Here is a 24,628-nt window from a genome sequence, read left to right on the forward strand (position 1 = left end):
GTGAGCATTCATCGCTCTTGGGTTAGGAGGCTGGGCGCTCGGGAGGGGAGGCAGAAGGGGTACTGCGAGGAGCCCGACACCCTCCATGGACAAGAACAATCACAGAAAGAAAATCTGCAGCCCCCATACACACCCCCATCAAGAGAAAAGCTGGGTGACTTGGTGTCCTGGTAGATTCACGAATTGTAACTATTACCCTGCAGGTTTAAAAGAATCACTCAATTAAAAGGATGGTGTTTGCATAGTAAATATCTATTTTGGCTCATGCACTTTGATAAAAATTGTCTTTATTTACTTACGAGTAAAGCTGACAGAGGTGGAATGACACTGGTGGAGGATCATGTGAATGAGGAAAACAGCAGCGGCGGGGGAGGACGGAGCACCCAGGCTGGTGGCTTGCTGGTGGCTTGCCTCTTCTCCCTTCATCCCTTATGCCTTCCTCAGCTTTGATAGCTAACGATCCCTGGCTCCATGGCTCTGTCCCTCTCATCTGCGCCCACTCTCAATATTCTCTTCAGTCCAGCAGGTACTAGGTCCTTTCCCAATCCACACCGTACACCATATCCAGGTCCGGAACTCCCGCCTCCTGTATCCAGCTTCTTGCTTACCATTTCCAGCTAGCCGTCAAGGGTCTATGAAGCTAAGCATCCCTAAATAAGCTCATGATTTCCTGGATCCTGTCCACCTGCGCTTTCAGTCCCCCTCATCCCTGCGTGTAGTGGTTTGAATAAGAACCGGGGGCTCAGGTATTTGCATGCTTGTTCTCCCGTGGATCGTGCAGTTTGGGGAGGTTATAGAATCTTAGGGCGGTCAGCCTTGCTGGAGGCAGCACAGCTCTGGAAAGGGACTTTGAGGGTTTATAGTCACCCCTGCTTCTAGTCCACTTGTTGCTTCCTGTGTGTGATTGAGATTTGATCTCTCAGCTTCCTGCTCTGGGCTTCTGCTTCTGTGCCTCCCATGTCTTTATGGGCCCTATCCCTCTGGAACTGTAAGTTCTTGGTTTTATTTTTATTTTTTTAAAATATTCATTTCTTTTTATTTTATGTATATGAGTGTTTTGCCTGTGTCTGTGTACCACATGCATACAGTGTCTGTGGAGGGCATTGGAGACTGCAGAACATTGTTAGCTACCATATGGGTGCTGGGAAATGGAGCTGGAGTCCCGTACAAAGGCAGTAAGTGCTCTCAGGGAGCCATTTCTCTGGTCCCAAGCGTGTTCTTCTATGAGTCCCTTTTTATCACAGTATTTTATCGCAGCAACAGAGAACAGCTATCTTACCATATGGTGGTTTGAAAGAAAATGGCCCTCAAGGAGTGCGGCCAATCAGGAGGTGTGGCCTTGTTGGAGGAAGTATATCACTATGGGGGCGGGCTTTGAGGTCTCTTCTCAAGCTTCACTCAGTGTGATAGTCAGTCCACTTCCTGTTGCCTGTAAGATGTAGCACTCTCAGCTTCAGCTCCAGCACCACGGCTGCCTGCACGCTGCCATGCTCCCCTTCATGATCATAACGGACTGAACCTCTGAAACTGTAAGTGAGCCACCCTCAATGAAATGTTTTCTTTATAACGGTTGCGGTGGCCATAGTGTCTCTTCACAGCAGTGGTAAACCCAACTAAGATACAGTGCTTAATGGCAGCTTCATGGTTCTTCACTTCCTTACTCTCCCAGCACGGTTTGACTTTAAATGAATCTCAGTCCCAAATGTTCCTTCTCACCTCAGCGATTTTGTTCCTTGTTTGGAGAAACCATTAGCTCTTAGCTAAATATTACAACAGCCTCTTGACTGCTGTGTCTACTTCTGCAACTTCCAACTTCTCTTTCTGTGTTGTTTTTTTTTTTTTTTTTTTTTTTTTTTTTTTTTTTTTTTTTTTTTTTGTTAAACAGGTTTCTCTGTGTAGTTTTGGAGCCTGTCCTGGAACTTACTTTGTAGACCAGGCTGACCTCAAGATCCTCCTGCTCTGCCTCCTGAGTGCTGGGATTAAAGGCCTGAGCCACCACCCCCAGACTTCTTTCTGTTCTGTTAATTAAAGAATATTGTTATCAATTCATGTCTGAATGAGTGTAAGTGTGTGTGTGTGTGTGTGTGTGTGTGTGTGTGTGCGCGCGTGCAGGTGGACCTGCTGAGACCAGAAGAGGGTGCTGGATCCCTTTGGAGTTGGAGTCACAGGTATATGGGGCTTGTGATGTGGATGCTTGGACCCAGACCGAGGTCTGTATGACTGCTGAGCCATCTCTCCGGCCCTTGTGTCGTCTCTTCTTGTTAATCTAATCTCAGCCTGTAAAATTGTAATTTTATCTGTTTCTGTTTCAAACTTCCAGCAACTCCCCATCCTACTCAGAGTGTAGAAGCCTTTCAACCATCTAAGAGCTTCTTTTATGTCTGGCTTCCTGCTCATTGTCTCTGACGTGTCTCACTGATAAAGCTCCACCCACCTCTTTCTGCTCTGAGACTATGCCAGGTCAACTCCCAGCTCAGACCCCAGACGTGTCCTGGGCCACTTTTCTCAAGTTTCTGTGAGCTCTCCCATTTCCCCCTTTCATCTTTATCCTGCTGTTTCCCATGTTTTTTTCCCTCCCCTCCCCCCCACAGTATTTTCCACACCTACATCTTCTTCTGACTTACTTTGTTTATTGTCTCCTCCAGTGAGGGAACTGTAGGAGGCAGGAGGGAGAGTTGCCTGGAGGCAGGGGTAGAGAGGACAGCTGCCTGGAAGGGGGAGTGGGAGGGTAGGGAATAGTAAGGGGAGTTGTACAGGGGCAGGTGTTTGTTTCTTTGTTTGTTTGTTTTTTTCTTTTTTGTAATCATATTTGTGCTTTGCTGTATCTCTAGTCCCTGGAACAATGCTTGACACATGAAGGCTCTCTGTTAATTATTTGGTATTTACTGAATTGATGAATAAACCAGTGGATAGGTGCAGGAACTCTGCTATTGTTTATAGCAGAGTGGCTAGGCTGCTAAGGGACTGTTGTGGCCACTCAGTACCAATAGGAAAGTGGTTATTCTGGCCGTGACTCTTCTCTGCCCCCGATAAAATAAGAAGGCAAGGCAGACGTCTCAATCCTGGCCGTGCAGTGTGTCTTCTGGAGAAGGGTTTGGGTCTGCCTAGTGAAAGACAAGAACAAAAGCTCTACTCCGTCTCATTCCCTCTTGCGTTCATTTACAGCTGCTGTTGAAGCCTCTCAGGCAAAAGCGGCCATGAGGACTGGCTGTCCAGCAGTCGGTCGCCCAGACACAGCATAGCAGAAAGCTTAGGCTGCAAGATGCCAGGTTAGAGCCTGAACTCTCACATCGCGGGGCAACCACTACACTCTCTCCAACCCCTTTGTTGGAGACTACGTTGGTCCTTGGAGGGTGGCATCCTTTCATGAGGCCCTGTTTGAGTCTCTGTTTTTCACCCTTTAAGGATCAGAATGGAATGACGGAAGATGCCGCATCTCCTTCGGCTCCAGGAGCTCTCTCACGCTTGCTAAGAACTTCGCGTGTGTTTCTTGCATACTCTTTTCAGTTCTTAGGAATAGTTGTTAGTTGCCTGTTTGCAGGTCCTATCGTGTCATTTCCGTGTGTCTACGTAACAAACATGGCTCATATCCACTCCTCCCTAACCTGTTTTATTACCCCACTCTCTTCTTTATGGATGAATAATAGCCTATTTCTCTCTCCTATTTACCCATCTGTCTGTTGATGGGCACCTAGGCTGAGCTACTTGTCCATGTAGGAATCAGGTTACATGCCTGCTGAGTACCCAGGAGTGGTATAGCTGAGTCATATGACAGTTCTATTCTTAATTGTGAAAGCTATGTACTTATAATCAAAGTAGTGTCCCTAATTTATATCTACTGCTTATAAGGGCTCCTCATTTTCCTCTCCATCCTGGCCAAATTCACTGTTTTGTTCTTGCTGTTTGTTTCTGGATGAGCCATTCTGACGGGATGAGATGGGTCCCAGCGAAGCTGTGCTTTTCATTTTCCTGATGACAAGAATAATGAGCAGTTTTTAACATATCTATTGGCCATCAGTACTTTTCTTCCCTCCCTCCCTCCCTCTCTCTCTCTCTCCCTTCCTCCCTCCCTCTTCCTTCCTTCCTTCCTTCCTTCCTTCCTTCCTTCCTTCCTTCCTTCCTTCCTTCCTTCCTTCCTTCATTTCTTTCCAAGACAGGGTTTCTCTGTGTAGCTTTGGAGCCTGTCCTGGAACTAGCTCTTGTAGACCAGGCTGGCCTCAAACTCAAAAAGAGATCCGCCTGCCTCTGCCTCCCGAGTGCTACTGGGATTAAAGGCGTGGGCCACCACCGCCCGGCTGTCTGTACTTTTCCAGAAAAGTGGTCGTTCAGTTCGTCTGTCCATATATGCAGTGCTTTACTTGTTCTTTGGGTGTTTAGTTTTTTGGAATTCCTTGTCTTTTCTGGGAAATTCGTCCTGTCTGTAGCTGTGTCTTCACTCTGTTGATTGTTTCATTTGTTGCCCAGAAACTTTCTGATGCAATGCGTCCCATGCGCCAACTCGTGTTGCTGCCTCCTGAGATCCAGAAAGCCCAGGCTTCACAGATCTTGAGCTGTTCCCTTACATGGTCTTTGTTTTCCCTCCCTAGTAGTTGTAGAATTTCAGGCTCTACACTAAAGTCTTTGATCTGTTTTGAAATAATGTTGGCATGCATTGACAGATCATATCTCGTTCAGCACCATAGATGTGGCTTTTTGGGCCGGGGTCAGTGCCTTTATTAGCAAGGCTGCCTTTTCTCCAGTGTAAGGTTTGTGGCCCCTTTGTTGAGAATCAAGTAGCTTAGGAGCTGATAACCATTTCATTTTTTTTTTTTTTTTTGGTTTTTCGAGACAGGGTTTCTGTGTGGTTTTGGAGCCTGTCCTGGAACTAGCTCTTGTAGACCAGGCTGGTCTCGAACTCACAGAGATCCGCCTGCCTCTGCCTCCCAAGTGCTGGGATTAAAGGCATGCGCCACCACCGCCCGGCTTACCATTTCATTCTTAAGCATACACGATAGATCTATTGAATTAGCTGCTGGGATAGGGTCAGAAAGAGATGGCTGAAGGTGGTGGTAATAAACGAAGCCTTCTTAACCATCGTGGCTCAATCTAAGGCCAAGTGAAAGGAGAGTTAAAGAGATAGTAACGATTCCACGTGAGAACATTTTGATGTTTCTGGTGCATCCGAAAGTTTTAGTATCAGAGGCCTGAACATAGCCCAGACTGTTTCCATGTTCGTTAAGAAAATACTTGTGGCGTTTTGTGAAAGTATAATTTTATTTCCAAGGGATAGCTGTCAAAGGTTTGAAGAGAACTCTTCTGTCTCGAATGCCTTCAGCATTTCTAGCTAAACGTCGTCTCCTCATAGTGACTTCTGTGTCACAGTATGGCTCAGTTCTGAGGGTCTCACTTTGTTATCATCCAGCACGCTTGTCAGCCTGCAACGGTGGCCCCCCGGAAGTGAACCACCTCCTTCAGAGGTGGAACTTCCATGGCTCCCATTCCTAGCTGCACGCGTGTGGCAACCAGATCACAGTCTTAAGTCACGCCACTTCTGTCATCTGCACTCTGTGAAAGGTTGGCAGTCATTTTGTCCTCCTGCAGAGAAACTGACTTGAAAATGACTTTTTACTTGGACCGGGTGGTGGTGGCACAGGCCTTTAATCCCAGCACTCGGGAGACAGAGCCAGGCGAATCTTTGTGAGTTCGAGGCCTACCTGGTCTACAGAGTGAGTTCCAGGACAGCGAGGGCTGTTACACAGAGAAACACTGTCTTGAAAAACAAAAACAAAAAAAATAGTTTTGACTTTGAAACAGTAACATATTTATTTAATGAACTTACAACAATGATGCAAAGAAGTCACCTGTGTCCTTTCCTCGGTCCCCAGCTCACAATGTCCAAACCAGGAAGCCCAGCTTGGTGCAGCATGCCTGTAGCTCCCTGTCATCACATCTATTTCTGACTTGCAAGGATCCCTGTGACTGCACTGCACTCCAGTCCTGTGACTGTACCTGCTTCTTCAGCTGTGACTGCACTGCACTCCAGTCCTGTGACTGTACCTGCTTCTTCAGCTGTTACGCTGTTTCCCCGTCAACTGCAACAACTGCATCACCAGGGTTGAATTTTTGAGAGTATTGTATCACCTGAGTTTTCCTTTTTTAATATTATATATATATATGTAAAAATTTTTAATTTTCATATTTTGAGACAGGGTTTCTTTGTGTAGCTTTGGAGCCTGTTCTGGAATTCACTTTATAGACCAGGCTGACCTTGAACTCACAGAGACCCGCCTGCCTCTGCCTCTAGACTGCTGGGATTAAAGGCGTGTGCCACCACCGCCCGGTTTATGGAATTTATTTTTATTTTCTGAGCATTGATGTTTCACCTGCACGTGTGTCTGTGTGAGGGTGTCAGAAGCCCTGGAACTGAAGTTACGGACAGGTGTGAGCTGCCATATGGGTGCTGGGAACCAAACACAGGTCTTCTGGGCTTCTGGCTCTCAACTGCTGAACCATCTTTCCAGCCCCATTCTTAATGTTTCTTAATACCTCTCAACAGGAAAACTAAACCAAAAAACTGAGGAATGTTTTCTTGGTGCTCAGCGTGAGCTGAGTACTGATCTTCGGATCTTTTACCAGCGTGTATTAATTATACAAAGTACTAGCTTTCATGATGACATTTCCATATGTGTGTATGAGGTGCTCTGACCATCACCCTCTCCTCTATTCCCTGCTCTCTCTTTTCTGCATCTAGAATGCTTTTCTTTTGAGACAGGGTTTCACTCTGTAACCCTGGCTGTTCTGGAACTCACACTATAAACCAAACTATAGACCTCAAACTCAGAGCTCCTCCTGAATCTGCCTTACCACAGTGCTGGGACTGAAATCATGAGCTACCACTGCCAAACCCCTGTTTTACTTTTCTGACCACATATAAAATAAAAATATGAGTGTAGTTTATTTCACTTGACATAATGAGCATTTCTCCTGCAGACAGTATGGTTTGTTCCTCTTTGTAGCTGAATGAAATCCCATGTTGCATATACACACATTCTTCCTACAGATTCTTTTATTGATGGGCAGCTGGGATGGCTCCAGATGCGGCTGTTGTGAATAGCCATGTATCAGCACGGATGTGCCAGTATCTCTGTGGCATTGGGTCCTCTGGAACTAGAGAGTTATGAATGACTGTGAGCCGCCGTGGGATTGCTGGGAATCAAACCGAGTGCTCTCAGGTACTGAGCTGTCTTTCCCAGCAGGTGCTTTGTGAAATGACTCTTGTTGCGATTGCTCTGCTTTCTCATGATTAGACTTCTGTTTGGATGAAGATGACAGAGTGCCACCTTCATCACGTCAGATCCAAGACCCTAACTTGTCCTATAGCTGCTCACAGTGGATTTAAGCTCTCTCATCTGCCCGAGGGAGTCTTTGCCAGGTTCCCCTGTGGTCTGATCACTCTGACTGCTTTCCCCATCCTTTCCGTCCTGTTGTCTTTGAAAGAGTCGCTAGGTGTGGCCCACAATGGAGAGTGCGGACTCCATCTCCCTGAGAGGGCATTGGGATTTATTGTGTGCGTTGGTTTGATGGAAGCGTCTTCCCTTTACTGCCCTGATGCTCCCAGAGCTGCCCAGGGCAGCCTTTTCACCTCACCCTTGTTTCTTTGGCCTACTTCTATCGGTAAAGTTGTCCCCCACTCCTTTCTTAGTTTTGAATACTTCCTTACTTTCTAGCACTCAAGATGTTTTGATTTCCTGCTGGAGTCATAAGCAGCCATTTCTCCAAAGAGTTCGTTCCACTTTTTAATACTGCTTATCAGTACTGGTATTATATGATTTGCTTTTTCTTCTTTCTTTCTTCCCTCCCCCAACTACCCTGCAAATTCCCTGGGGACAGGAAGTTTGTTGTTTTCCTAGTTATAAAATCAATTTGGTCAGGTCAGTTCTAACCACAGAACTGAGGTTTTTGTTGTTGTTTTGTTTCTTTGTTTTATTTTTCCTAGACAGGCTCTCACTATGTAGCGCAGGCCTGGAACTCTTTCAACAGACCAGGCTAGCTTCAAACTCACAAAGAACAATCCGCCTCTGCCTCCCCAGCGTTGGAACTAAAGGTGTGTGTCTTTATGCCCTGCTCAATAGGTATTTGTCTCTGAACTTTAATCTGCCCTACAGGTGGAGGGGAAAATTGCCATTTACTTGTTTGGCTATTTATTTACTCATTTATTTATTGATAGGGTATCATATGTCCAAAGATGGCTAGGAACTCACTGTGTAGCTGAGGATAATCTGAAACTTCCATTCTTCTTACCACCGCCTCCTGAGTGTCAGGGTCAGAGATGCATGCCACCATGCCTGGTCATGTAGTGCTGTGGACTGAAGCCAGGGCTTTGTGCATGCCATGTAAGTACTCTATAAACCAGGCTACATCCCAGCCTTTGTTGGGCTCTTGGGAGTTTGCCCTATAATAGCTATTTTTCCCTAAACCTCCCTTCATTTCCTGATGATTTTACTTGATCAAAAGTGAGCCTTAAAGTCAAGGGTGGTGGCACATGCCCTTAACCCTGGTACTCTGGAGCCAGGGCAGGTAGATGTCTGAGATCAAGGCCATACATACAGACTATGGGCTACATAGTGAGTTGGACACCAGCCAAAGCTATTTAGTGAGACTCAGTCTCAAGCAAGCAAGCAAACATCCCCTCCAAAAGCCTAGAGTCCCTTTATTGCTTCCTGAATTCTGTGTTCTGCAAGCAAGAGAAGAATTTAGAGAAGTTGTTTATAGAAGAAAAATGAGACCCATAGCAGATTTTCAGACTCTGGAAAGAACTTCTCTCCACACCCACACCTCTGATCTGTTAGCCATGGCCACACCCACACCTTCTCTGTTGTGTTAGCCATGGTTCGCCTTCCAGCTGTGTTTGCTGCTGCTGGCTTCTCCTCTGGGCTTCCATCCTGAGTTCATAGGTCGTCAAGACCCCACTGTGTCCAGCAAATCTGCAAAGTACGACACAATTCCTGGGTGTGTGTGTGTGTGTGTGACCGTCACAGACAGCATTTACTACGCCTTTGGAAAATGCTTAGGGTTGTGTTTACACTCTTATGTAAAAATTTACTGCCTACTTTATTTTTTAATCTTTAGTATTGCTATGGAATTTAGTTGCGCTTTCTGCATCCTTAGCTGTTTTCTGTGGTATTTCTTGTTGTTTGGAGACAGAGCATCACCCTGTAGCCCAGGTTGGCCACAAACCCATGGCACTTGACCTGTAGTATTTTAGGATTACAGGCATGCGCTGCCATGCCCTGCTTGCCACTCTTAACAGCCTATTATCATTCGCACTGTTACCTGGGGGTTCACCTCACTCTCCAGATACCACCAGATTTTTTTTTTTTTTATTGTACAAATCAGCATCTTTTCTGTCACTTGCTTCCTGGGTTTGTCTGGATTCACCCTGTCTTTGGCCAGAATTTCTCCACTTCTTGGTAATTTCAGGTTAGAACATTTAACTCCCTGCCAGGCCGTCTGCTTTTGTTCTCGGTGTTATTTTCTTAGTCATTGTTTTCCTTTCCACCTTCTGATAGATTTTGAAAGTTCCAAGTAAAAACAGCAGGGGAGGAAGAGAATGGGCCAAAGGTATGTGGAATGCTAGGGTAGAGAGGTTGGGTGTTTTAGGTGGCCTGTCCAGGGGAGACCCCACTGAGAGGATGCCTCTGAGTACAGGACTGGAGGAAGGGAGGGATCAAGCGATCTAGCTGCCCAGAGAAAAGAGTGGCCGACAGAGCAACCAGTGCAGAGGTCCTGAGGCAGGTGCAAACTGGTCCTGACCTACAGCTAGCCAGCCACCGGTGTGCCGGGAACCCAGTGAGAGAGGAGACAGCCAGTAAATGATTCAGTGAGGTAACTGAATGGGGAGCAGGTCACACAGATCATGGATAGTAATGACCCCTTTGTGTGCATGCTGCGAAAACGATGGGTCACAGTTAGACACCCAGTGTGGTCTAGGTGGCTTAGAGCTGCAGAGGCTGAGAAGGCAGAATGACTAAAAGGTAATAGACTGAATCAAGTTCCTCCTCCTAAATGAAGAATCGCATCACTAAGCAGAAGGGAAGACACCAGGCTCCAGTTGGTCCCGAGCACACTGTGAGGCTTTTTCAGCTCTACGTTTCACAGCTGGAGGAGAAGCATGTGTTGGTAGGGAGAGGTGTGGAGTCTTGTCTCTGACTGAAAGCACGGCACCATCTCTGTGCAGAGAGAGGATTCAGAACTGGGAGAAAGTGCACATAGAACCCTCACAGGATCCCCAGAGTATCCCGTTCCGAGTCACGTGACATTGAGTCTTTGTGGACTGCCTTCTGTGTTTTCTGTAAGGATGCTGCTGAGGGCAAACAAGTTAAGTCAGTTAGCATCTTTAGTGAGGACCCTTCAGAGAAGCTTCCTCTGGGCGAGTACCAGCTGTTGCTCAGTCATCGGGCACCTAGTTATTGAAGCTTCAAGTGTCTTCCAGACGTAGTTCCAAGAGGTACAGCCGGGCTTTTGTGCTCATGGATCTTACATATGCGATGGATGCATAATAGAAAAATGGTCAGAGGGCTGGAGAGATGGCTCAGAGGTTAAGAGCATTGCCTGCTCTTCTAAAGGTCCTGAGTTCAATTCCCAGCAACCACATGGTAGCTCACAACCATCTGTAATGGGGTCTGGTGCCCTCTTCTGGCCTGCAGGCATACACACAAACAGAATATTGTATACATAATAAATAAATATTTCGGGGGCTGGAGAGATGGCTCAGTGGTTAAGAGCACTGACTGTTCTTCTAGAGGACCCAGGTTCAATTCCCAGCACCCATGTCTCACAACTGTCTATAATTTCAGTTCCAGGGGACTTGACACCCATGGCAAAACACAAATGTACATAAAATAAATATTTAAAAAAAAGAAAAATGGTCAGGTATCGGAATAAAAATGTTCCATGTAGTCATTATGTACTATGAGAAAAAGAGTAAGCAAAGTAAATACTGAGGAAAGCAAGCAGAAAGGATTTCTTTGAAGGTGGAACTTCTTACTGAAGCCTGAAAGTGGAGAACAAGTTAGACATGCAAATATCAGAGGGAAAAACATTCTAGAAGGATAAAGAAATATGGTAAAGGACCCTACAGAGTATCTAGGTGACTTTGAGTGACCTTGGCTTGATTGAGGAATGTAAAGGACGCTAGGAGCTCTTTGAAGAGGCAGGGAGGTTCCACTGATGAAGTTCAGGTGACCAGCAAGGACTTGCAGGCCTTCTGAGTGCATACAGAATCATCCAGAGCTTACAAATCTCTGGTTAGTTCTGAATGAACAATTGTCGTATTTGCCTCATGAGCCTCATGAACTGTGTACTTTAATCTATTTTCCTTTCTCTTACCTGCTCAAAATCTTCAAGCCAGATTGCAGCCCACGTTAGGGTGGTGGAGTGATGGAAGCAGGGGATGAGAGACTAGGGTGTAGCTGGGGACAGACGGAGCAACCCCAACACGGACAATTGGACTTCCAAAACATTCCTAGTTGGACCCCGGACTCTTCATTCTTTTGACAGGTTTGTAGTTTCCTGTGCATGTGTCCTCCACTGGTTTTCCTTGAACAAACTCTGAGAGCTGCTGCAAGTTCTTAAGTAAAGGTAGGATTCTGCAGTTGAAGAATTTCAAACCTCTAAGGGGAAAATCAGTCTGTCTGTCTATCTATCTATCTATCTATCTATCTATCTATCTATCTATCTATCTATCATCTTTCTTTCTTTCTTTCTCTCTTTTCTTTCTTCCTTCTCTTCTTCTTCTTCTCCTCTTTCTCCTCCTCTGCCTCCTTCTCTTAATTTTTTCCCTCCTCTTAATTTTATGTATGAATCTTTTACCTGAATGCATGTATATGCACCATCTGAATGTTTGGTACCTTTGGAGGTCAGAAGAAGGCATCAGATCCCCTGGAACTGGATTTACAGATAGTTTTGAACCTTCATGTGGCTTCTGGGATGAACCTGGGTCCTCTGCAAGAGCAACAAGCGCTCTTAACCACTGAGCCATCTCTCAAGCCCCGAACAACTTTCCATTTATTTTACATGCTCTGGCTCAGCAAGTGAAAGTGCTCAATGTCTACCTTGGGAAAGAAAGGAGACTAACATGAGGTGAGGCAGAGAGATGGGGGAAGGCAGGGAGGAGAAGGATGAACAAAGTGCCAAAATGAAACCCATCACTTTTCATAACTGGAAAATGAATAAAAATAAGAGATACTAGAGATTGATGTTGGAATGCTCTAGCTTTATAAGTAAGACACATGATCTGTTACACTCTTAATAGCTGATCTTTAGGGATATAGTTGCATGTATATACATAGAACCTTTTGTAGAGGACACACGGATGCATGTGTATCCAGAGAACCTTTTGTGGAGGGCACACAGTTGCATGTGCGTACAGAGAAGGCTTTGTGGAGGGCACGAAGCATCTAGAACACAAGACGAGGCTAACTAACACTGACTTTATCAAAAAGATTGTGTGATCAGTTTGTATGCTACTCACTCATAATTTTCTTTACTAAATACTTTTTTTTCTTTTGTGTGTGTGTGTGTTTTACCTATATGTATACCTGTGTACCACATGAATGCAGTGCCCACAAGGGCCAGAATAGGGCAATATATCCCTTGGGACTGGAGTTTATGGGTTGCTGTTAGTCACAATATGAGTACAAGGATTCAAACAAGGTCCCCTGGAAGAGCAGTCAGTGCTCTTAACTGCTGAACCATCTCTCCAGCCCCCAAATGTTTACTCTGTGTCTGAGTGTGTGATTGGAATAGAGTGGGAGGGACTCACCTGAGTTCTTTTTAGGGCTGTGGATAAAGAGAAAGGCCAGCAATTGTTTAATGGGCCCTAAAGTAGCATACCTGTTTTGTTTAACATAAGTGTCCTTTTAATTTTCATCTCAACCCAAATTGCCTCCATCCATTTACTTAAGTATCCAGTGAGCACACTTTTATAGACATTGGGACAAACGAACAACAAATGCTTTTCAACTTCCAGAACATTCAACTCTGTATTTGGTGGTTTTCTCTTGGAATGGTCTTACTCATGAATGATGACCTGGGAATACGTGAACTCAGGGTAAGAGCTTGGGTATCATGTCTTGACTGGATCAATATTATCACATTTTGGCTGACGCCACAAGCCTCATGGCTATTGGGGAGACAATCTGAGAGAGGTGAAGAATGAAACTTGAGTCAGTACCTTCTTTGCAGGAGCTGGGTCAAAGATATCCAGAGTCTGACCTTCTGGTTTATTTGTCTTACACATTTAAATGTAGTAAAACTTTGGGAAGTGGTTTCCATGTGACAGCTTGCTGTGGAATGATCTTTTTATAAGCTCTGGATATGTATTCCTCTCATTGGTTAATAAAAGCTGTTGACCAATAGCCAGGCAGGATACGGTTAGGTGGAACAATCAAACTGAGAACTCAAATGAGGAGAGGCGGTGTTGGGAGAGATGCCTGTCAGCCAGCCACCTAACAAGCAGGATGTGTAGAAAATGGGGTAACAAGCCTTAAGCCATGTGGCAAAATGATGAAATATGGGTTAATTTAAATGTCAGAGTTAGCTAGTAATAAGACTGAGCTATTAGTTAAACATTAATAATTAATATAAGCTTCTGAGTGGTTATTCAGAAGTAGCTATGGGATAGAGCAAGACAGAGAAACCTCCATTTACAACAGTTATCACAACAAAGCTTTAGGCATCTCTGCATAGAAACTCCCTAGCAAGGTAACAAGGTACCTGTGACCTTTACAATAAGTGGCTGCTAAACAGAGCTCAGGGCCAGAGTCTAGAGGAAGGATCAATGCTAAGTATAAGGATAGATTCTATTGGTGGAGGATGCGAAGTACATGGTGTCCCCTTCTTAGGGGGTGGATTCTATTCACTGAGAGACAAAGCTCAGGATACTGGGGGTGGGGTGGGGTTCAGGTAGAGGCTGGCTCCTAAGAGAATAGCAAAGCATCATCAAGTTGTTCATTTCCTTCCTTTTAAGAAAACAGGTCTTCGAGATCGTGATGGACAATCTTAATTTCCCCAGTGCTTACTCTAGGCTGTGCTTCCTCCACCACTTAAATGCATGACTTCGATAGCTGTCATATGATCACCAGTTCAACAGTGACATTGGCTGCTTGTGGCTCACCATGAACTCTCTTTGCGAATGTTACATGAGCTGACTTAGTAATATTTCAGTTCGTTGTCTCTTTACCTAGCACTTCCTCTTCTCATATTCCCTCAGAAAAGCAGAGAGAACAACTCCCCAAAATTAAACCCTAGGCAACTCAAAAACAGAACCAAGAAAAAAAAACTGGAGGGCATAGTCCCGTTCACACCCCTTCCATCTGGCCTCTGCCACAGCTGGCAGTGTAAGTGCTGACCTGGCATGAGAAAGGCTTTCTCTCCTTGGGACATGTGGCCTGGGCAGCAGCAGGAAGCAGGAAGCACAGGAAATCCCATGAGATGGCCTGTGGGTGAACACTCTCCAGCCTGTTCTGCAGACTCACAGGGTCGACACGTCTAAGTCTTGCCGGAGGCTGCTGGAGCAGACCCCTGGCTTTCAACTGTCTGAGACTCATTCACAACTGGTGCAGTAGCTGCCAGGCAGAACTGTCAAGGGTCCAGCCACAGCCTGTGGCTATTGTGAGTGGGTTGGGGGCAGGTTGAGACAGTTCTTGTTTTATAGCTTGAAGCCCAGGGAACCTGGTAGCTAATGTTGGCAGCGAAAGGAAACCGAATGTACTTTCTCTGCTAGTGCTTCCCTAGCCAGATCTGTCAGACAGTGCCACCAAGCCCTTGAGAAGTCGCTGAGAGAGGAAGGGCAGGCTTTGTGGTGCAAAGGATCTGCTGATCATGAGAGGGAAGGGGGAGCAGTTAGGTGAAAGGCCAGAACTGACTTGTTTGGAAGGCTCAGGGATGGGGCTTTGTGACCCTTGTCTTGCATTTGGGGGTAATTTAGCTAACTGGTGACATGTGACTATAAGCTTCTGGACAAAGATGCTGACACCATGACGTCAAATCACCAGACAGCCAAACGCTTCATCTCTGAGAGAAAGAGAGAGAGAGGAAAAGGAGGAGGAGGAGGAGGAGGAGGAGAAAGGAGGGAGGGAAGAAGAAAGGAGAATGTTTGGGGGAAGAAGGGAGGAAAAGCGAGAGAAATTAAGTAGATAGAGACAGATATCTGTATTTCTATTATATAGACAGACAGACAGACATTTAGAAAGATTTATTCTGCTCCTTCTATGGGAAATGTTTTCTGATAAAGCAAGTCACTGCTAGACTCATGACTGCTCTTTGCAGGGTTAGCTTGGAAGTACTACATGGAAGCCAACATAGAAAGACCAGACCAAGGAATAATGGTCGGCGGGCCTCAGTTCCCCCAGCCACAAGCCCAGCTACAGTGCCCAGTTTTTGTTTTGTGCTGTGTCTGACCACACAGCTCAAGCAAGAATTGGAAACTTGGGGTGGTTTGACTCTGTTGTGCCAAATCACTGGGCCAGACCTAGTTGCTAGAGCCCAGAAGATCTCCCATCTTCAGTCAAGCTCCCGCGGACAGCAATTCTTCAGTGAGATGCCAGTTTGCCTCATCTAGTCAAATCTGCCTTTAAACTGTACTCTGCTAACCGCTGGCTGTGACCCACGTGTTTAAGAGAAGAGGCGATGTTCAGCCTCTGCTGGGCAGGGAGCACAGGGTTTTCATCACTAAGTCTCTCTGGAGGAAGGCTGAGCGCCGCCATCCAGGGAAACAGGAAACACACAGGAACCTGCCTAGGGAGGTTTGTCTCCAGGATGTTCAGATACATTTTTTGTTGTTATTTATTTAAATTCTTTTTGAAAATATTTTTTTAGAACTTTATACATGAATTGTACATGCACACGACTCCCACCCCTCCCCTAGGTCCCCTCCAGCTCCTCACATGTTCCACTTCCCAAATTCATGAAGTCTTCTTTAATGACTGCTAGTCCATATATATGCACATGTGTATATAACCTACGGACTCAGATTTTTTAAAAATCTTTATAAACTTTGGCTCTCATTAAATGTTACTTTGTTGTTTTGCTTAAGGTCTTCTTATAAATAGGAACAAAATTGCAAGAGATCCTGAGTAAAATAAAAAGTTTCAAAGGAGTAGGGGGGCACAGAAGAAGATAAGGGGCGAAGGGGAATGTGTTGGAAGTATGTTTCCTTATAAAGATGTATAATGAAACACATTATTATGTATAATTGGCAATGCTAATAAAACACCGAGTAAACAGCAGCAACAAATAGTTTTCGGTCTTTGCCTATGATCAATACATTTCTAGATGATATCCAATCTATTGTCTGCTGTGATGATATTGCCACTGTGTAACACTTTCAAGGCTGGAAAAAAGATCCCAATGCAGAGTTTTGCACCCGGGTGTGGCCCTAAGTTCCTGCAGAGAGAAAAGCAGGTTAGGATGTCTGTAGACTTGGTGGAGCAAGGTTCTTGAAGAACCCGGCTCTCACGTCTCACCCAGCCTTACAAATCAGAGGTTCAGGATTTTAATTGGCAGAGGACAAGCTTCATTCTTTGGGGTCAGCTTTACTTTCCAGGACTGATTTGGCTCATTTAGACCCCATCACCGGCATTGCAAGCCCACCCTCTCCAGGATGCAGAACGCATAGTCCACGTGGAGAATGTGCCAAAACAAATCCCTCAGAAACTCCATCCCTTGCTCTGGGTAAGGGCCCCGCCTGGCACGGACTTCTGCGAAGCTGATCAAAGGCCATGTGATTTTCTGTACCAGGATTAGCTAAAAATAATACAGAGCCATTGTAAATACACTTGAGGATATGGGGGAGCATTGGGGGTAGAAAGCAGAGATTCAGTTATTAGATATGTTAGCTTATAATTTAGGTCTTAGTCATATTGTTGGTGGTGAACAGTTATGCTGAGATATTCTAAGGAACTGCTTAACAGGGAAGGGTCATTTCTCTCTTACTACTTTTTATTTATTTTTATGTTTGTAAATGTTTGTGCTTGCATGTGTGTATGTGTGCCATGTGTGTGCAGTGCCCAAAGAGGCAGAAGAGGGCATTGGATCAACTGTAACAGAACTCCAGATGATTGTGAGCCACCCTGTGAGTGCTGGGAACTGAACCCAGGTCCTCTGGAAGAGCAATCAGTGCTCTTAATCACTGAGCAATTGCTGCACCTCCAGGAAGTGTCACTTCTTGTCACAAAAAGCAAACCTGGACTAGAAAGCAGTGACTTCTTCCTCTCTTTCTCAAGGTCACCAAGTCCCTATGAAAGCTCTTACCTCCTTTGCTCTACAAGGTCTACAGATCGGATGGAGCCCACACTGAATACCACTGTTCCGTTGGTGAATAACTTTAAAATTGGGTCTCTGGGTCTTTATAGCAAAAATGGTTCGAATCTATTACGCTCTCAGTAGCGACGTTCTTAATTTGGACCTCGTGTACTCAGCTGCTATGGTTTTCCATTTCCTGTTGATCCACACTCTGATGGTCTTTTGATGATCTAGCATCTGTCTATCATAATTCCTTGATTGCTTCCGATGTCTTAACATCAGCAATGGTGGAAACCCTAATCTCCTCTGTATCCCCAAGTTCAGCCAGAAGCAGTCAAATTGACTTGAGGTCCATCTCTTAGTGGTTTTATGGTCTCAGCTCTTGAGAGGAGAACGTTAGATAGCCAGGCAGGTGTTAGCGGACTTGGAAGCCATTGAGGACAGACCTTGCCCTTACAGTATTTCCCCCTCCAAATCTCTGATACCAGAGGAGGACATTGCCCTTGTTTAGCAGGGAGGAGCTGAGAAAATGACGACTATGACGTCACCTAGCTAATAATACAAGGTCAGGATGGCAGTTGGGGCTACAGCATTTTGTGAACTCCTTCAATTTGGTTGAACTGCGACAGTGCCAGTAATTACAGGAATTTGGTTCATAGAAGTAAGTTAACTCATTTCTCCAGATTCTTGATTTCTCTGCCCTAGGGACCCCTAGGAAAGGTGCTTATTGATCACCTAACATTCCTGAACTGGGTATCCTCGCAATGGCCAGCTGTGAGTCAGAAAGGAAAGTTTCCAACTCCCCACCCCACCCCTTTTGCCCTACAACTCCCCAGACTGTTAACAGAAGCAGGCTGAGATTCACTCCACCCCAAGTTAAGGCCTGCACCGGCGTTAAATCATTCTTGCCCGTCTTTCCACAGTTGAGAAATTACAGTAGATATTTATAGTGTAGTTTAAAAGTCTGACAAAATTGAAAAATTGGCACAAAATATGCAAGAATGCTGATGACAATCATAGAGGTTAAGACTTTTTTTTTCTTGTTTAGTTTTTCAAGACAAGGTTTCTCTGGGCAACATCTTTCGCCATCCTGGAACTAGCTCTGTAGACCAGGCTGGCCTCATACTCACAAAAACTCCATCTACCTCTACCTTCCAAGTGTTGGGATTAAAGCCGTGTGCCACCACTGCCTAGTGAAATTAAGAGTTTTTAAAAACAATGTTCTAGGTTAAAAAAGTAATAAGGTTCATCATAAGGACTTCATCCATGAGTCCTTATACGTTGTTCTCATTCACCCACATCCCCCCCCCCCCCACTGCCCAAGATGCAGATTCATGATTCTAGGAAAGGAATATCTTGTAATTTCAGGGAGACCCATGGAAATTTAAAGGGCAATCTGGGTGTGAAAGTATCTTGACCTTCTACTGTTTGATCTTATCCCCACAGAAGAATATTCACTGTGTGTATATGGAGGGCATGCTAAAAGAATCATAAATAAGAGTTCTGCATGAACCGGGCTAACTAAAGACTTGTCAATGACAGACCAGGAGTGTACTCTGAAAGAGCTTTTCAAAATATGTTACTGAATAAAAATCCATGTTTCAAATGTAGCTGTCCAATTGTTTATTGGATAATTGGTTTCTAAAGGTACGGTTACCATTTTGTACTGCCTTTCACTTTAACTCTGTAAATTAGAATTATTGAGTGTGCCAGACAGAAAAGGCTATTGTCCCATTTTATTGACTCTTGTACAGAGGGCCTCTAAGGCACCTGGGATTTCATGTTGCTCCAAAGTGGTGACCAAGGCGTTTGCCTTGTTCTTGTCTCTGATGCCAGTGAGAAGCTTTCAACTTTATTCTTAACTATATTACCTGAGAAATTTTTAACTTTAAAGTGGGCATAATAGAGACCGGCTCAGGGGTTAAAAGTACAAGTTACTGAGGATAGTAATCTGAGTTCCTTCCTTGGGACCTTCCCGTGTTGGAAGTAGAGGGTCTGTACTCCTGGAAGTTATCTCTGACCCCCACCTGTGCACTGTGGCACACACACACACACAAAGAATAATTTTAAAAGAATATAATAATAATTATTTTAATAACCCGAAAACATTTATGATGCGAATTTAGATAAAAGCATTTTTCAAAGAGCTAAAACATTTATCTTATGGCTCTTGCTGTCTGTTTCATTCATTTCATATGTAATTTGACCCACAGGTCTCACTTCTATTTAACAAAGGGAAAATTTAGCAAATTATTATTATCTTCATTACGAGTATCCGTATTTTTATTTCGGTTACCATTCTTATCTCAGTAGCAAGATGATCGCAGAAATGTCAACAAAGTGGCCTGAGAAAACTAAGACAAATCTCCGAGGGGGTCTCTCTTTCCCAGGGTACACAACAGTATTCTGTCTGGCCTCATCTTTATTCTCACCCGATTAAAAATTTCCACTCCCAGGGCCCAAGGCAAATGTAGTCATTTCACTGCACAGCAGCCCAGCAACGGAGAGGTCACTGGTGTGGGCATGAATGAGAAGTGGTTATGAACACAATGTGCAAACTCTGAAGTGCCAGCCACTGGGCGATGCTCATGTTTGCGGTGATAGTGATGACGATGTCCGCGATAGCGATACAGACAGTCTTCCTGCTCCAAATTAATAGCAGGACCCGAGAACTACAGATCCCCGTCTGAGGGGGAGATGTACTAAAGGAGTCCTGGCAGACCCCGAGTGAACATCCCACGGAGTGGAGCCAAGGCTGGCTGATTAAAATGCTAACGGTTCCCAGGTTCCCGTCGCCCCTGTGAAATCTGAGAACTACAAAGAGCTCTGCCTCTCTGGCACACTTCCTCTCATCTGCTTCACTCCCAGCCTTGTATGCAGCCTTTCTTGTTTACATTTCTCTTCCCACTCCATCAGGGTGGCTCCCACTCGCTGGACCATAGGAGAGGTGTCAGTATTGGTCAGTGGGGCGTGCAGAGAGGCAGGATGGATGGGGTGGTGAGGAAGGACATCCACAGTCCCTAGTTTGGTTTGAATGCTTTGAATGTATTCCCCCCCCCCCCCCGAAGTCATGTGCCTTTGATCTGGTCCTCAGCGGTCCTCGACACGGCAGGGTCTAATGAGTGCTGTCTGCATCCTGAGGGCATCACCCTCTTGAATGATGCTACTGCAGAACGTGGGTTCCTTATAAAAATGATAGTGCTCATTCCTACTTTATCTCTCCTTTTTCTTCTGCCCTTCAGCCTTCCACCACAGGATAACACAGCAAGCCTATTGCCTGAGACCAATGCCCTGGCCTTGGGTCTTCTGTCTCTAGACAGAAGGGGGAGAAAAAAAAGAAAATCTCATTATACATCACCTAGTCTCAGGTATTCTAGTTTAGTTATGCAAAACGAAGTAAGACATTCAGGAAAGTTCCGTGGCATACCCCTCACAGCCCACTGACTGCCCACTCTGTATTGTCGGAGTTTTTTGGAAACAGCTGTCTACTTGGGAGGGTACCTGGGCTCGTCCTGAGCCAGCAGTTGACTTCTGTGTATCTGCAACATCAGTCTTGCTTCTTGTATGGCAACTGGGATTAACTGTACCACACTATCTTTCAGAAGTTATAAATCTGCGGGCTGAAACTTAGCAACGTTGCTTTAGGGACATTTTTAAGAGTCTCATGCTCTACCGACTGAGCTAGCTGGGCTGCCATAGTGACATTTTTAAAGACAGAAAACCTCACTGCTCCTTTTCCATTGCTCGCCTTAAAATGTCAGTCTAACTTGAATGTTCAGCGAATGGTTACCCTATTGAGGGAGTGCCCGGGACTGTTCAGTGGACAAATAGTCCACTGTTTACTAACTGCCAGATGATGTGCTTGGCTGTGGTCCTCCGGAGAAGACAGAGCAGGTACCGTGTTAGAGATGCAGGGGTCTTTGCATTGTTTTGGCAGAGTACTTAAATAGTATCTGCAAGTACTCCAGGTACTCAGTATGGGGCAGTTGCAATTCCATTTTGGTGGGAACATTGAAAAAAAAAGCATTAAAGAGAAACAGAAAGACATCTTGGGAAAACAGGCACTGGGAAAATAGAAAACACTGGTTTTAAAATGAAACAAAACAGGGGCTGGAGAGATGGCTCAAAGGTTAAGAGCACTGCTTGTCCGGAGGTCCAGAGTTCAATCCCCAGCAACCACATGGTGGCTCACAACCATTTACAATGAGATCTGGTGCCCTCTTCTGGCCTGCAGGCATATGTGCAGGCAGAACACCATATACATAATAGGTAAATAAATCCTTTGAAAAAAATGAAACAAAACAACAACAAAATTAAATCCAAATATTTATTAACATTCCAAAGAATTCCCTTTCGATGTTGTTATTCTTCTGCAAAAGGGGGGGAGTATCATTTTGATAATTTAAATATAGGGAAATGTACCCAAAATGATGTATGTGTGTGTGTGTGTGTGTGTGTGTGTGTGTGTGTGTATACACATACGTACATATGATCAAGACAGAGAAAACCTTCCTGATGGTACCCAGGCTAATGAATTATCCTTATGTTTAACAGTGCTCTTCAGTTCTCCCGTTGGCCTGAAAATGCCCTTGATTTCTGCAGCTCCCTCTGTGCTTCAGATTTAGATTTCACTCTTCTTCCCTCAGACTCCAACTCTCATTATTTCCATGTAGATGTGGCCCAAAGCTCACCTCTCTCTCTCTCTCTCTCTCTCTCTCTCTCTCTCTCTCTCTCGTGTAGATATTGTGTGTGTGTTTACCTGTGACATGATCCATGCCTGCATCCTTTTCTATTGATATCCACCTTTTTCTTTTTCATACGGGACGCGTGTATAAACTTGGGTGTCATCCTTGAGGAGGGACCATGTTAATATTCTCTGCATTGTTCAATGTTAGTATTATGTGCTGCCAAATGAGCACTGCCTATTCTTTTTAATTAAAATGTACTACTGGTATGTTATGGGGTGCATGTGTGCTGTGGCATGCATGTGGAGGGCAGAGGACAACTTCAGGCAGCTGGTTCTCTTCTCCTACCTTGTCGAGGCTGTCTGTCTGTTGCTGCCTGGCGGTAGCTACAAACCTCGGGCTAGCTGGCCTCTGTGCGTCTTCCCAATCCTCTTGTCTCCACCTCCCGTCTCACCGTCGGAGTGCTGGGATGGCTGATGTACACTACCACATCTGCCCTTTTAAAACCTTGTTTCTTGAGACAGAATGCAGTTGTGTGAAGCAAGGCCTTTTGCCTGCTGAAACCTCTCCCCAACAGCACCCCGCAACACGTTGTTATTATTATTTTGGAGATGGTGTCTCTCAATGACCCTGGAGCTCGTCATTTCAGCTCGACTAGCTGTCCAGGGAGGTCTGCTCCCCCAGCCACTTGCCTTCACTGTCCATAGCTGGTGTTAGGGTTTGCTGTTCTTGCTGGCGATGGGCATTCAGGCACCCACACTGTGCAGCAAGCCCTTTGCACACCAAGCCTTTTACCCCCAGCCCCTTATTAACACTTTAAAGTATAAAACCTGATAAAGTGCAGCAGCCCCAAACTACAGAGAGGTCTGAGAGAGGGCTCTGTGATCTGCTGTAAGACCAAGTGCTCTCCTGGACATTTCTACAGCCTTGAAGGCTGAGCCCTCACCAAGTTTTCTGCCCTGCTTTGAATGGGGGGCAGGTGGGTGGGGGCTCGGGGGTGGCTGGGAAGACTTTTGCTTTCTCTCATCCCTGCCCGATCTCGGCAGAGTTGTGGCCCTGAAGAGTCTGTTTCCCATGCGGTCAGCGTGGCCTCCCACAGGAAGCTTGAGCTTTGAAGATCTAGGCTCTCACGTGAGGACATGAGGGAGGGACATTGTGTTCCTCTCCTTTGCTGGAACATGGCCTGATAAAAGGTTATCTTACTTCTACTGTTAAGAGCTGGTGGATAAGGGGTCAGTTCGTTTCACCTTGGGGAAGCTAGAGCCGACAGATTGCAACATTAAACAACCGAACCACACAGCTTCAAGTTTCCTCAGACAATGGCAAAAGTAAATGAATACAACGGGCAGAGAAGATATTTTTCTTTTATTAAGACAAACAGACAAACAAACAAAAACAAACCAAACCAACTAACAAACAACAACCCCTGTAAGACCCAAACAAACCATTTATTGATTGTGTGTGTGTGTGAGAGAGAGAAAGAGAGAGAGAGAGAGATGTGTCTGATGCTCTAGTTTCTGACAGATTCTACTTAGTATTATATGGAGACTCAACTTTGCTTGTGGAGATAAGAACATATAGGTGAATAGATTGGACACCAGTCCAGCTAATATTCATATATGTATGTGTGTACATGTATGCAATGTTTGTGTGCAGTACATTTATGTATAGATGGGCATACCTATGTGTGCGTATGCCTGTGCCAACCAGAGGTCAGTCTCAGGCGTCATTCTCTAAGAGCTATCTGTCTTGTTGGTGGACAGATGTTTTTCCATGGGTCCTGTAACTCATCAATTAGGCTAGGCGGCTATTGGCAATCCTCAGAGATCCACTTATTCCCAGCTGCCTGTGCTGGAATTATCAGTGGGAGCCACCGTCAGAGTGAGCCACCAGGCACAGTTTATTACATGGGTGCTGGGATCAAGCTCAGACCCTTGTGATCGGGCAGCAGGCGCTTCACCGACCAATCTGTCTCTCCGGCTCCATAATATTCTTTTTCTATGAGACTCCACATCTTCCTGTCCAGCCTTGCAGTTGAAATCTACCTTCTGGAAATGTGTGTGAGCAGGATCTACCCCCAAACCCCTTCCGAAGGTGTGCGGCTCTGCAGACTCTGTTATGGTGCCATTCGACTGAAGGTGTCCTGGACTTTCTTCCGAGTGATGTACAGCTGGAGGACCTCTCCTTCCCACAGAGAGCAGAGGGCCTCAGTACCTTATGGACATTTTATGGAAAGTCAGGTGTTCACCGCTCCCCACCCTCCTGAGATTGTTGACTGGCCAGGAAACCAGAGCAGGTAGCTAAACCTGTTTTGTTCTTGTTATCTGTACTTGAACCATCTGGGATTTTTGCCTAGATAAACTCTGAGATCCTTCTTGGCACTGGCATCTTATGGCCTGTGTCCTGTCGGTTCCACAGCTGATTTGGGTTCCAACAGAGTCACACTAACCCTGGCATTTGCTGGTTTGTGTTCCTATGATCCTCCACCACTGCTGTGAGATTCCTCTGCTCAATTCATTTCTAGAACTCCTCGAGGAACCCTTACTTGTGCTCATGTGACCCCAAATGGCCTCTGCAATATTTCCTCTTTCACTATGCCTCTCTTATTGACATTCACTGCCCAAGAAGTCACTTAAGGGTCCCTAACAGCGCTGTTGCCA

General features: G+C 45.3%; 1 non-coding gene across 1 annotated transcript; it reads right to left on the bottom strand.

Annotated features, from left to right (window-relative positions):
* Positions 1–22,095: 22,095 nt before the first annotated feature.
* Positions 22,096–22,202, bottom strand: LOC142859286 (U6 spliceosomal RNA). The gene has a single exon (XR_012912190.1). It is a non-coding gene; the product is annotated as a U6 spliceosomal RNA (small nuclear RNA).
* Between the last annotated feature and the right edge of the window lie 2,426 nt (positions 22,203–24,628).

Source organism: Microtus pennsylvanicus, chromosome 10 (genome assembly GCF_037038515.1).
Source record: "Microtus pennsylvanicus isolate mMicPen1 chromosome 10, mMicPen1.hap1, whole genome shotgun sequence".
Lineage (NCBI taxonomy): Eukaryota > Metazoa > Chordata > Mammalia > Rodentia > Cricetidae > Microtus > Microtus pennsylvanicus.